Below are 16011 nucleotides of genomic sequence, written 5' to 3'. Positions count from 1 at the left end.
CATAGTAACTAGAAATAAACCAATAGCTTGTGTGCCAAATCGTGATTTTTGGACTCCATTTTTATTTAAATACTTTCCATGTCAAGTTTATTAAAATAATATAACAATATTTATTCTATTGTCTGCACTGTTATGTCGAGTGTGTGGGTTGATATATTGGATTGTACGAGAAGCCATTTGGACTTTAGAACATTCTTTGAATTTTTACTTTGATGCACTAAAAACCTTGAATAAATTACAAAATTACAACAGATGAAATATTGTACTCAAAATAGAGCACCCCTTTTTTATCTCAAAACTAGTTTTATATACCGTTGACAAGGCCTCAGAACTAGAAACATCTTTGTCAATGTTATTGTGTTGTCTTCCCGGAATTGTTTAATTAATGTTTTACATAAACAACAAAAATACAGCAAGGATTGTTTGACTGCACATTCCCTTTAAATTAACATATTTATCTATTCTTTTCCTGGTACAAAATTAGGTCCCACTTCACTTTACTTCGAGATAAACTTCGTATCTTCTGGCACAAGGGGTGATAAACGTCGTCCTCCAATTAATCATTTTCCGAATTCAAATCTAGGATAATGTGTTATCATTTATTAGTACTTTAATTTAGAGAAAAAAAACCTTTAATATCTCCTTAATTACCGGGAAGCATGACGTTGAATATATGATAAAGTTATATGTATATGAGTTTCAACAAGGATGTAGATAACACCGACCTATGTACTTTGTAAATAATGTTTTTTTGCTCCTAGACGTGCTACTTTCGTTTTATACCTACTCAACAGATAATGATCTAAAAACTACTAAAGCCTTTACAAATTTAATACGTGAATATACAAAAAGGTATGCTATATGCGATGATTGTGAAAACAAAATGATAAAATATGTTGGTGTGGTTTCAGATAAGTTAAATTCTTACGTGGTTTGCATACCGGTTTATACTTACGTTGCTAGGATGCTGACAGGATTAAGACCACCACAAAATTTATCCTCCCTAACTTAGAATGAGGATATTGCTATCTTAACAGCTTTTGTAATTACTCGGCAATTAAAATGACGTATGTGAAGAAAGAAAAACATTAAAGGGCATATGGCTCTATTCGATTAAAATTTTTTTCGAAACGTTATGTTTTATTTGGGAGGGGCGGGGGCACGGTGGCTCAGTGAGTAAGACGTTCCCTCGCTTCATGATCTCTGTTCGATCCCTGCTTTAGCCAGAAAAGAATGTTCATCGGGTTTTTCCGGGTTTTTCCGGGTTTTTCCGGCTTTTTAGTGACATAGAACAGAGGTCTAACACGGGACAACGTATAGTCGTCCGGGTGGGACGAGAAACCGAGGTCCCCTGTTCAAATTGGCGTGCACGTTAAAGATCCCTTGGCAGTTGCAATTCTATATAAGAACAGGCCGTAGTACCGCTTCCCGGACAAAATTTCCCTCATAGCACACTGATTTAGCAAATCTGATTGGTTCCTTATTAATTCCTTATACATATACCAGCTAATCAATGGATGTATCTCTTATGCTAATCCTAATAATTTTTATTTTAAAAATGTTGAACTGTATGGCTGGGAAATATTTATTCTTCCAGATGCCAATCAGAGAAAAACACTTAGCATGGGCAATTTTATTTGCAGACCATTATGAAAGCTTTATACTGACCAATCTTTGTCGCAGTTAGGTCAAGTGCTCGCAACTGACCGTTTTTTACAGCTCCAATGAAAACACATAACATCATGTATCAATATTTACATTGTTATATTTGTTTGATGTATGATATATCATTATTTACTGTCTCACATATTCTTCATGGTCGCGAGATGGCAGTTGGTTAGGTGGGTGAATTCTTGATTTTTCCGGGGGGTGGAAGGCCGAATGCTTAGCTCGTGCACGTTGTATCATAATGTGTGTCATTCAGTCGACAGATGTGGTTTCGATTCCCCGTTTGTACGTAACAAGGAGCAGGGTGGCCTGTTCAACCTCGTGGGTTTTCTCCGAGTCCTCCGGTTTCATCCCACTGCTAAAGACCCTACTTGCACAAGCCAATTATTGAAATAAAATTGAACCATATGTTAGTCCCGAAATGACATGGTTTGTGTCGAGTGGACTAAAACTCTCTCTCTCTCTCTCTCTCTCTCTCTCTCTCTCTCTCTCATATTCTTCATGGTTTGCGAGATGGCAGTTTGTTTTCTTGATTTTCCTGGAACACGTGATACCACAGACCCAAATGACATTTTTCCCAGAGAAGCTATTCTGTTTAACTCCCAAATATGAACAAAATGATGACGGTCGTAATGATCGTTACCTACTGATTATTTTATTACAACCCTGTGGTTGTGGCTTCTGAAATCCAAGTCAATAATTATATCATCACAAATATCTCGATATTGATTTCAAATAATGATTGTCGCTGAATGTTATGAAATTACCTGTTGTGACACAATATTGCGTATTTTAATTACGTCTTGTAGAAGAAATGTCATTTTAATGTCAACTCGTATCGATATAATCTATCTAAATGTCAAATAGTGATACGTCTTAAAATGGTAAATTGCAAGTAAATATGACTTTTACTTATTTTGATTCTACTGTCTGATAGTTTCGTACTCGAAATTGACTTTTCATGAAGGCCAACCAGGTGCGACCCGGCCTTATCACTATTTTTACCAATAATACGTCTTACATTTTATATCTGTAGCCCAGTGTAACAGTGCTGATCTCTAATTTATGGGTGTCGTCCATTTACAGCTGTATCACACAGCTGAGTGGAACTTGGAATAGCCCAGGTTGTTTTTATCCTATCTAATTATATAATATAGATCCTTACTCATTGGATTGACAGGTATACATTGGATTAAGGGTACTAAACAGAATAGTTGATTTACCTAATGAAATGATACTAAAATGGGATTTAACGCCCTACTGTTCTGCTCCAACTGGGCTAATGAAGGGTAATGAGGCTATGAGGATAATTTTACCGGGAAAGCAGCACTATGGCCTACTCTTATATCGAATTCGAGTCCGTCAACGGTTCTTTTACGTGCATTCCAAAGTATACACGGGGCCTCTGTTTTTCGTCCCAACAGAACGACTAGACGCTGTCCTTGCCACTGTCCTGACAAGCGGAAACCACGTTAAAAAATTCCGGAGAAATTTCTCGGATTGAACTCCGAACCTCCTGGTTTGTGATCAAGCGCCTTACTCACTGAGCCACCGCGGCTCACCCCATAACCCTAATGTCAGTATATATATATGCCACACATCATTAAAGAATAAGTTATGTCAAGTAGGTAAATGTCAATATACTTTGACCTCTTATTGCGTTAATAGGTGGGAGAAAAACTCCTTGATTGGTATTTATCTAATCGAAAAAATGCCGAGAATTCTGTACAGCACTTTTGAATCAATAATTCTGAAATTCTATACGATGGTTTCCTTATATCTCTTTATGAAAGAATAAAACTAAACCCGAACTTAGCATATTTAGTTGTCCAAATCCGGGTATTAACCTTTTAGCAGCAATTAGTAATCGGATAGAACAAGACACTATAATGCATAAATTGATCTTCTTGTCCTGTATAGTTTCTTATTTGCTGACGGAGTGGGTTTCCCTTGTCAGTGGTGCAGGACGGAGGGCCTGACAGGGACAGCTGTCTAGTCGTTCGGATGGAACGAAAAACCAAGGTCCCGTGTACACGTCGGCGTGCTCGTAAAAGATCCCGTGGCAGTTGGAATTCGATATAAGAGTTAGCCGTAGCGCCGCTGTCCGGGCAAATTTTTCCTCTTAGCATACTGCATGGCGCATGCCGTCTTCATTAGCCCATTAACCCATTGGCATGTGTACACGGGACCTCGGTTTTTCGTCCCATCCGAACGACAAGACAGCCACCCTTAGTCCAGTCACTGGACGAAAGAAAACGAGATCCCATGTTCACATTAGCGTTCACGTAAAATAAACCTTGACAGTTAGAATTCAATTGGGGTCCTGGCAAAATGTCCTCCATTAGCTAGTGCAGAACAGTAGGCGTTAAACCCCATTTCATTCATTGACCCTCTTGTAAAATCTCTTCCACTGATTTCTTATTTTGTTCTGTAATTTCCATTTATGATCAACGGTATCGATTTTTGTATTCTTAACACGTTTAATGAGCTTTATAATGATAGCCTTACCCTTTTATTGTTATTCCACTATCTAAATCCTATGCAAGTGTCCATTGAATAATTGGATTGGTAGATTAATCTCACATAGCTTAATGTACCGCAACATGTAAAGTTCCATATCGCACCTGTTGGAGTGTTGAACTGCATAAGTCACACAAAGCGATCACTATTGGGTCTTAGGGGTAACATATTAATGACTTAGTATGAGGTAGTTTACAGATTGCCTTGTATTATTTGGTTAATGAATTGAAATTTGTATGTTGCGCAACGTGAAAGGTTTTGTTTCTGGGGGTCTCCTCGATTGAGCATTGGTATTGTATTGTACTGACAAATGTTGTTGTATTACAACATTAGTATTGTACTGACAAATGCTATTGTATTACAACATTAGTATTGTACTGACAAATGCTGTTGTATTACAACATTAATATTGTACTGACAAATGCTGCTGCATTACAAGATCGTTTGGTAAGACCTAATCAAGAAGTTTCTTCAAAGCTTAAATATCGATTGATGTATTCAATACATATGCCCATCCTTTCATTTTAAAATGTAGAGTATATTATGGACTACCAAGTCAATATGGACAATGAAACTGTTACTGTATTATTAGACAATAAAATAAATGACGTGAGATTATTGGTCTTGCTATTGCCTTATGTGATCATTATAGACAAACCTTCTTTGATAAACGGCGGCTTGTGTATAGCTGGTCAATACACAGACCAAGATTAACCATTAGGCAAAATGGGAAATGCTGGCGTAATATTAAGGCTCAATTTGTGCCATTGAACGATACATGACAAAAACATATATATTGGGACATCACTATTCTTTCAGTATTTAGGGTCTGTAACCTTGTTATAATCAGACACGGTCAATATACATGTGTTTTAAAGGGATATTTCATATTCAGTACGTATATCAAAAGGAAAATCTGAAACAGGTGTTTAACCAATCCGATACTACCACTTTTATTTACCATTGTCGAATGTTTAAAAAAAAGAATTTCAACATCAGGAAAACGGCGACCCACCCCGTTCTGCATATCCTTCAAACTTCTTCGAAATACTATTCTTTGGGAAACCTCAGTTATCATGTACTGGTAGTTGTTGCTATTTACCATTATGAGTGTTCAATGTTAATTTGTATACACTAAATGTTGGTTACGCAGAAGTGTACATTGGCAAGCTAAACAAAAGTCAAATCATCCACGAAAACCCATTTTGCAACTTTCATTAATACTTTCAATTATTCACCGGACAATCCCGTTGAACTTTCTCGACCAACACCGGGACCTCCAGGTTAGCGAGCCAACGTCTTACACACTGACACCACTTTGGCTCCATGTACCTATAAGACAGTCGGGAATCAAAGAAGAGTAGAAAGTGACAGAATTACTTTATTTTAGTTTCAAAATAACAAATGCATTGTGTTGACGAGAAACCATAGCTAATTCAATTCTATTCAATGAACATTTCATTCGCTGTATAATGGGGTAGAGTAGACTTTTTTATGGCCGTGGATAATCTAACCACTGCTTGTGGACATTATACCTATACGGATTGTGGACAATATAAACTACGGGTTAATAAGGATTTTTTATGATAAATAAAGCCAGTATATCAGAATAATCATATCAATTAAGACTATTGTCATTTTTATTGATATTTCTCGCTTGATTTAAGATACGATAAAAGAATGTTAATCGATCCGGAAAAAATGTATTAAGTTTTTGTATAGACTAGACGATTTAATTATTTATTAAGCATATATTTTAGTGGATATTTATTTCATTACCAGGTCATTGTCTTGTGTTTTAATTGGTGTAGACATATTTCTTAAAAAGATCTTATTTTTAATTAGTAAAATAAAAAAATCATTAATATAGAGTATAAGAGCATACCTATTCTTAAATAAATCTTAATTAAAACATTAGCTGAAAGATATGCATATCGATTTATTCTTAAACATACATTATGCAAGAGCTAAATCTATCTATTGCAGGTCTTTCTTTAAGCCTGAAATGTTATCTAAATTATTAATTAGAAATTAATTGACCTATCCAGACTATAATCAACTCTAGATGGCATCGCTAGTCTGCGATCTTTAGTGGGTTGTGAGCCGATTTACTGCATAACTTTCCTTCACGATTTAACAATTAAATGGATAATCGAGACTATGCTGTTTATCGTACTGACTTTAGTAATGATGATCAAATCTAGGCGGAAATTCAATCGCTTTGTTCTCGCTTCATAGTGGATCAATTTAAATGAAATTTTCAGCAAATTGCCTTTACATTATCTAGTTTTTAACTATTATAGTGAGAACTGACAATTCGTTATCGAATCTCCCATAATGTATCTTTTATTTAATTAGGGTCATTTGAAGTTTACGCTTGTTTATACTAATTTCATCTTATTCTTCAGTAAAGAGGCAACATGACAAATATACTCAAGCACACGAAATCTTAACAATTAAAAACATTAGGTGAAAATCTGATCAATTTCATATTAGACTAGTTTATACCGATTTCATCTAAGTTCAATCCATTCATTACAAAGCGTGTTTTATTTTATTTTATTTTTAGTTCATCTAGGTTAGTTGGGTGGTCGAATGGTTAGCGCGAGCGCGCTGTATCATGAGGTCTGCCATTGAGTCAACTGGCGTGGTTTCGATTCCCCGGTTGTACGTGACAAGGTGTTGGTTCGCCTTTAAAACCTCGTGGGTTTTCTCCAGGTTCTCCGGTTTCCTCCCACTGCTAAAGACCCCTACGCGCAAGCAGATTATTGAAATAAGATTAAACCATATGTTAGTTTCGAAATGACCTAGTTTGTGTCAAGTGGACGTTACCCCCCCCCCCTCTCTCTCTCTCTCTCTCTCTCTCTCTCTCTCTCATTTCTTCGAAGTTTGTAAATAACGTTGTAGTAGATACAACATTTAGCTTGCTGTACCTTTAATTGCCCGCGCGTTCAACATTTAAAAAATAAACATATAAATGGAAATACATCAGTGAAATTTGATATTAATGTACAATCTTTATATCGTTATATGAGCTCCGTGACGATGAATATTACTAAAAAAAAAGTAAAAGAAAGTAATTACATGTATATCTAAACGACATAATCTGATTACAGAAGGTGTCCGCCTTTAGTTAGAAATTGCTTTTTTATGATAAACATACTGCACTTTGATCTAATATCCGGGATATTTTCAAGAAAAGAAATGAGTTTGCCAGTTCACAGGTTTTGATCTTTCACCCGAAAGAAATGTGTTTTTTATGGGTTTTATGAAGTATCCGGTCATCATTTGAGGTGTTGGGAAATCATTTGCCAGCTACAATATTCTGAAAGTTGAATCTTTAAAATGAAATGAAATGTTCTGCTCCGACTGGGCTAATGAAGTCGGGTATACGCCATACAGTGTGCCATGAGGGCAATTTTCCCCGGATAGCGGCGCTACGGCCTATTTGTATATCGAATTTCATCTACCAATGGATCTTTTACGTGCACGCCAATGTGTACAATCGACCTCGGTTTTTTGTTCCATCCGAACGTCTTGCACCACTGACAAGGGGAAACCACGCCGGAAAATCGCGATGAACTTTCTCGGTCAACACCGGGAGCGAACCCGCGACCTACAGACAAGCGAGCCAGCGTTTTATCCACTTAGACACCGTTGCTCCCGAATCTCTAAAAGGAATGTCAATTCAAAACACCCGCTCGTTTTTACAAAGGTTTTATGCATTGGGAAATTTTCAATATTTTCCACATTCCCTGCAGACTATACAAACAAACCAGCGCCACCAAAATGGTGTGGGTGAATTAGTTTTATCGACCCCTTTTCATATTTGATTGAATCCAGTCCGGAAGAGTATTTATTCTGATATTCTTTTCTTAATTAAATGTTAAATCATCAATTTGAGTATATAAATTTCAATACTGTCCGATAAATGTATATAGCGATCTACTGTTCTAAACGGAGAGAGAGGGGGGGGGGGGGTAACGTCCACTCGACACAAACTAGGTCACTTTTATTTCAATAATTCGCTTGCGCGTAGGAGACGTTAGCTGTGGGAGGCAATCGGAGGACCCTAAGAAAACCCACTAGGTTGGGCACGCAACCCTACTCCTTGTCACATACAACCGGGGAATCGAAACCAATGACAGATCTTAAGATACAGCCCGCACGCGCTAACCATTCGGCCACCAAACCCACCTTGATAAATCTTTATCGTGACCTACTGCTCTAAACGAAAAAAAAAGGTGACACAAAAATCACTTCTCCGCTTCATACTATATCGATTTTCATCTTAAATTTCAATGTTTGTCTATAGCTTTGCTTATTATCTTTAACAAGATGTCGTCTACAAAGAAGTTGTTTAACATACCTGAAATACCATTGCCTCTATGTTATCATTTACTTATTTGATAAAAGATATATTCTACAGAGCATACGTAATATATATTTTTATGAATATGCGTATATATAAGTAATACGTACTTACTTACATACTGGATTATTCATAGAAAAAACAGCCATTGATAAAAGCGTGGGGATTATATTTCATGTTTCTTTGAAAAAATATATTCAATGAATAAGGTAACCTTATTTAAAATTGATGAGGATTATTTGCATAGATTATATGATATGTACAAGTTCGCGGTCTTGTGTAATGTAAATTTCTTTAAAGGTAGGCTTTGTGGTAAAATAAAGGTACAATATTTTATGTTTAATTATGAGAAGGGTGCTGTGAGTCAAGCGGTCGGGGCACCTGACTCTTAACTAGCATGTTTGAATCCCGGACTGGCGAAAACATTGTCTAGTCGTCCGGGTAGGACAAAAGATCGAGGTTCCATATCCCCCATGGCAGGGTTTCGACTCCCCGATTGTACGTGACAAGGAGTAGGGTCGCCTGTCCAACCATGTGTTAGCCCTGAAATGGCCTAGTTTGTGTCGAGTGGACATTGCCCCCCCCCCCCTCTCCCTCTCTCTCTCACATCCCCCATGCACACGTTGACGTGCACGTAAAAATCCATGACAGTTGTAATTTGAAGAAGAGTACGACAACGTCGCTGTCCTGATACCCACTGCTTGGAATATGCCCATCTTGATTATCCAGGTTGGTGTAAAAAGGTAAACCACCCTTCATTTGTCCAAGAGATTTATTTTAAAATTAACATATTTATCGTCAGTAACGCATTCTTATAATGGGATTTCAATGATCATTTCATAAGACATATTAGATTTACCAAATATTAATATATACCCAGACTTATCGATTAATCCGATCTACATCCTGGCCTATGAACCAGCCATTAACTGTTCTAGGGTAAAGAGATTTCAAATTTAAGATTATAACATATACTCTAATATCATAGATCATCATTCTTTAAAATATATGATCTATGTTAAGGCGATTTTCTCGTCCATTAATTATACGGCACCTGTAAAAATACAATATGGCGGTTCATAAAGCAAGCTTCCAGTAGATTAGCCGCAGGAACGTACCTGTAAGCTGTTTAACAATGATATTTGTTGTTCAGACGTTAATTCCCCTTTAAGGTATTTAAATCGGCCGCTTTCGATTCCCACAATTCTTTTGTCATTAATATGTTTGGGTTACATGATATATTCACCAATTTGCACTACTTTTCTATTTTTCGGAATGACCCGATCCTCAGTTTAGCTAGGACCCTTGCGCACTCGATTTGTGCACACCAGCGAAAGTTGCGTATATTTGGAATTTGGTTCACTATTTTCAAATGGAACTTATTTTATACAACGAACATATTATTATAAGTAAAACTCGACACGAAGCTTTTCTGTCTATATTTAAGTCAGGTGGGAGAAAAGTTATCTATTCAACTGCCGGCTCTCTGGTACTTTTCATCCATGTCGTCGTCAATACTGTCGATGTAAATAAAAAGATAGGCTTATTTTGCCCGATCTGTTTAAGCCCACGAGACCTTAAAGGTTGAATAACAGAGCATAATATTGTCCCAACAATATAATTTATTCGTCAAAAAAAGCCAAGTACAGCTAACAATGCGATTTCTTCATATACGATAAGCTGGTCACGAACGGGAATTGAACTCGATTCCTCACGATAGGGGGATACTTTTCAGAATGATGCCAGAACGTTCATGGCATTTATCCTTTGCGATTCTGTTGTCAGAATTTTGTAAATAATTTGGGAAAGATTAAGATACTGACATTATCATCCAATAACCTGTCAAACAAAGCCAATCTGAATCGATTTCGTTTCGTTTCTTTATAGTTCAAATGTCGTTAAATATTCCCAGAAGACACAGGGGGTATAATAACACGAAACGAAATGTTAATCAGACTGAATTTGGTTTAACCCTGTAGTTATATAATGATGATGCATCTAAATGTGTATTCTTTACATATACATGTTCCCGATTCATTGATGACTCACTATACATTATATATCGGATGATACAGAAAAAAAAACCCGAGTCCACTATTTAAAGTGGAATGATTCTAAAAGTGTTGTACTGATATCATTAACATTTCACATGTGGTACAATATGGATGTTTGGCAATTGCACTCCAAATGGCAGATCCATCACTCAAATAGTCTATCCATAGTACGAGTTTCCAAAAATGTCAAATCAAGTTTTGCCGAATTGAGACGTCACATCACACACACCGCCAGTTTCCATCAACATTAAATGGTCAATATGTCCCCCATTTTGCTTGTAGACGTAAGTGCCTTTACACCCAGAAACCGTTTTGTAAGGCCACCCGATATGACATCAGTGACCTGTTTTATAGATGACAATCTTGATACATCAATCATTCCGAGCTAACTTTAACTTTTGTTATTGCTAAATCGTGCATAGTTTATTGAGAATGAGATTTTGTTTATACTTGAACAATTCTCTTATCCTGGTTCCGAATAATGAATACTATATTGTCAGAAAAATAACAGTTATCTAAAGAGTCCTCCGCGACCTTGCTTTAAAGTGTAACTCCATGACAGTATACCTATAGCCAAATGCGAGATTTAAATTACAGGTTCCTGATATGGAACTAATTTATAACTGATTGCCCAATGCGTGTGTAATCAAATAAGTAAACCACACTAAAATTTAGTTGACATGAAGGATACTTTTTTTAGGATGACAAATTTACCTCTGCATTAGGAAGCCACGGTTGCTCACTAAGGCGTTGGCTGATTAACCGGTAGGTCACGGGGTCGATCCCGGTGATGGCCGAGGTAAGACCTCGGTATTTAGCTACCATCTAGTCCCTCAGATTGGACACAAATCCAAGATCCCGTGTATACTTTAGCATGCACGTAAAATAATGACCCCTCGTCAGTTGGATATCGACATATACTCGTCTTCATTATCGCGGTCGGTACAGAGATATAGGGCGTTTAACCCCATTCCATTTCAATTTTCCTCATGTGGTATAAGACAAGGAGATCTATTATTAGCCGTGTTATCCCACCCTTGCATTAATAAAATAACAACTTTATACTCCAAGAATTATGTAAAGGGTTTAAAAAACAGTATAATTTGATTTATGTGTGTCTAATATCAGATTAATTAACAGCTGTAAGAGTGTTTGTAGGTCAGCTATTGTTTGACTATTCGGGTCAAATACATGTATATTATAATATACCTATATCTACGTCCATGTAAATCTGAGACAATCTAGTACTTAGTGTTGGGTTACTGTGGAATATACGACAAAACACTCAAGTTTAAGGTACGCCCACACCTTGATGTATATCATTATGGAAATAAGAACCGGTATTATAGTTGACCTATCGTTATTAAAGGGCATCGAAAATCTTTTCGTGATAACCTAGAAAATCTAGTCAACGCTACTTTCATGTTTTTCTACGCCGAATTCCGACAGAGCACAGTCGATAAACCCATTTTTTATTTTCTTGTGATCCATCTGCCTGCGCTTAGTTTTATTTATTACATACGCATACTTAATAACAAAAAGCATGTTAAAATACTGTTACTGTGTCGTTAATGCTTACCCAGTCTGCATAAAGCCGTCGTAGCTATAAATTTACTTACGTATATGTCATATAAAAGCGTAGTTATTGTCATTCTCTGTTCTTTATATAGAACCCACAAAATTGTTTGATGTTTAGTAATTTAATATAGGTCTATTTATTCTAATTTTAAATGAAATTAGAACAATCCCAACAATAAATTTACAGATTCAAAAATAGTTTTTGAAGGCTGGCGATAAGTCTATTTTCATTCTACATATTTAAAATTCTCAAAATTAGGTCCATTTTATTGTACTTTTAGAAGTAGAGTAAACGTTAAAGATACATTATAGGAGATTTGATAAAGAACTGGCAGTTCTCACTATAATAGTTAAAAACTAGATAATGTAGAGGGAATTTGCTGACAATTTCGGTCAAATTGATCCACTCTGAACCGAGATTTTAGCGATTGAAATTTCGGTCTAGCATCGATCATCATTACTAATGTCGGTACGATAAAAACATAGTCTCTATTATTCATTTCATGATTAAATCATGAATGAAAGTTAAACAGCAAATGGGATCCTAATCCAGTTAATATCGAAGGCTAGGGTTGACATCGAGAGTTGATTATGGTCTGGATAAGTTAATTAATGTCTAATTAATAATTTAGATAACATTTAAGGCCTAAAGAAAGACCTACAGTAAGCAGATTTAGCTCTTGCATAATGTATGTTTAATGGCCCACTCCGTACATTAAATGTGGGGTATAAAAAATGTGAAACTAATGAAACAATTAGCTTTCCCAAAAATTCGATTCTTTAAGACTTGTGAAGCGATTAGTTCTCCCGAAAATGTGTAGCTCTCCCAAAAATTCGATTCTTTAAGACTGGTGAAGCGATTAGTTCTCCCAAAAATCTGTAGCTCTCCCAAAAATTTGATTCTTTAAGACTGGTGAAGTGATTAGTTCTCCCAAACATTTGGTTCTTTAACGGTTAGTTCTCATACAAAAATCATAGCTACACACAACCTTAAAATATCTTTATGATTTAAATAGTATATGACTTAGTTGTGGGTTAAATTATGAAAAGAACGTGTACACTTGTTAGCAATCTCATGGTATAGTCAATGGTTAGGAATAGAAAGACAGTTCAATTAAAAATCTACATTATATCTAGATTTATTCTATATATTTTGATTCATTAGACCGCATCATCTCCACAAACCGTTTGAAAGGTTAGAAAATTAGTGGTATTTTTTCTATGGGAATTTTCGGTGCATTAACGCCTCTTCAAGACAGGAGCTGTAAGAGCAAAAGAACAGTTTATTGAGTCTTAAAGTGTTTATTCTTTTGTACCCGTAGGTAAATATGATTTTTGAAAAGACCAAAAATAGATTTGGGACATTGTATTTATATTTACCGACCTCAATCAAGACGCCATATCAGAAAAAAATGGCTTTCCTAGCTCAAGTATCGAATAAAACTTAGATTAAACATTAATTTTTAACTTTAAAGGAGCTAAATCGCTAATATTTGGGACCTGCAAATTGACACAAATGGGTGGCAACTTATATAATAATGTAATATGAATGTAAATAAACTGATTTACATTCAGTCGTTTCCGTTTTTACTCTAATTTCAAAGCAGTTATGTTCGGCGAAATACGCCAGAAGTCTTAATGGAATGGCAATCTCTAGCGACTGGTTATTCCAGTCTACACATATAGTATTTATTGCACATGCTCTCCAGATAAGAATATGGGGTCACCGTTTGACATGACTTGTGGAATATGTCTAACCTCGTTCTTCCGAGTCGCTTGTTACAAATTGCGCTGAAACGCATCGTGGTACACGATTCGTGTACCAATCGTAAAATGTTTATTTTGTAATAAATATTGAATATCAGAAGCCCATCTTTTCCCGGTAAGATCACAGCACCAATGTTGATTAAAATTGTCAAATAATTCGTGTTTTCATTGTCGAAGGTTTTGGATGATATTGAGTTAGAGACTTAGCTACTTTAACTGGTGATAAGAAATGGGATTTTAGGTCCCACTTTTCTACGCCGGGCTAATGAACACGTGCATGTACAATGCACTGTGCAATAAGAGGTATATTGCCCGTGCAGCGTAGCTACGGACTATTCTTCAGCGAATTTCAACTATCAAGCGTGCTTTTACGTGCACGTTAATGAGTACCGGTGGACCTCGAATTTTCTCTTCCCATTCGAACGACTGGACGCTTTTCTTTTAAACTATTATTTACTTTAATCATTGTATGTATTATATTTTGTGGTAATATTCTAATTTTATTGGGCATTTAAATTGAAATGAAATGGGGTTTAAAGTCATATATTTCTGCACCGACTTGGCTAATGAAGACGGACAGTAGGCACCTAAAACTTTTTTTTCATTTTCAAGCGAGTTATAAAAGTCTTACACAGTGAACACAACCTAGATTTTATACATTTAAAAACCCATCCCAAAACAATCACATATTTGTCACATAAAAAACGAACATTAAAACAAAAAAAGAAGCTTAAAACATAAAAATGACTTCCAGTTATCAACAACACCTGTCTAACTGTCATGGATTATTGTTCCTCGGGTTAAACGCCCAAAAAAGCTCCGTCAAAAATGATTTATTCTCCTTCCGGAGATTTGCTTTAATCACAGTGACGTCTCCGTTCATTGCCCTGGTAATGTGCCTCTCGTTTGTAAAACGTCGATAAATTTATAGTGGACACTGGGTGCGGATTTCACAGGGACGGGTCGTATATTAACCCATTAAAATCGTGTTAAGTATCCGGCCAACAATACAATTATTGTAACGGTGTTCAGTCATTAAGGGATATAATCAAATTAACGTGGGTGCTATGGTGATGATAGGTGAGTTAACATGTCCGAAAGGTTTGAAATAATAGTGTAGGATGTCGTGAAAACCCACACGTTGTTAATGTCGTGTTGTAAATTACAAGACATTTCTTTCTGTCTCGCATAGCGACGTACAGCACAGTGGATGCTTACGATTGTTTCCCGGATCCATTCAGCTTTGTTGTTTTTGTTTTTCCCGCAGGTTTGTCTTTATCAGTTTGTTTTGCGTGTAGTAATTTTTCCAGTTGATACACAAATCGTAGTTTGTAGTTTCGTTAGCGCCCATTTATAACCATAAATATTTTTGTTGTGCTTTTTCATTACTACTATACATGTAATTACTGGGTAATTTTTTGTGCTTTTTCATAACTACTATACATGTAATTACTGGTTTTTGATTTAGAACAACCCGTTCGTTGTGCAGTAACACTTGGCAGTAGTTTTGTTAATCATTGCTTGATAATGACTAGAGAAGCCTAGTCGAAACGTCGCTCAGTAATAAGCAGTAATTGTATTCCATAGAATTATTATAACCTGTATACTCCAGTTCAGTTACTAAATGCCAATATAACAATTTACTATACACGTGATTACTGGGTTTTGATTTGGAACAACCCATTCGTTGTGCAGCAGTAGTGTTGTTAAGTTTGATGCATTATAATTGTGTGGGGTCGTTCACGATTTCAAGCAGCAACAAGTCTAACCCAGCCAGAATAATATGTTGTCATAAATCAGCTTTTAATCAAACTAAATGTTGAATAGATGTTTATTAATTTAGAAATTCCAACAAGCTAAGATCCGGTAATCGAGGTGTTCTTTAATAATACCAATTACGTATCTCTCTATAATGTCACTTATTGTGTGTGAGGGAGATAAATTGAGTTTGACGTCCACTCGACACAAACTAGGTAATTTCGCTACTAACATATAGTTTAATTTTATTTCAATTATTCGCTTGCGCGTTGGGGTCATTAACAGTTTGAGGAA

General features: G+C 36.1%; 1 protein-coding gene across 2 annotated transcripts in view; it reads left to right on the top strand.

The window, feature by feature from the left end:
- LOC126823770 (rac guanine nucleotide exchange factor JJ) overlaps positions 1 to 16011 on the top strand; it is a 72168-nt gene that overhangs the window by 39448 nt on the left and 16709 nt on the right. The gene's annotated exons all lie outside the window — the stretch shown is intronic.

Source organism: Patella vulgata, chromosome 6 (genome assembly GCF_932274485.2).
Source record: "Patella vulgata chromosome 6, xgPatVulg1.2, whole genome shotgun sequence".
Taxonomy (NCBI): domain Eukaryota; kingdom Metazoa; phylum Mollusca; class Gastropoda; family Patellidae; genus Patella; species Patella vulgata.
The sequence above is the reverse complement of the archived record's forward strand: the minus strand, read 5'-3'. Positions and strand labels throughout refer to the sequence as shown.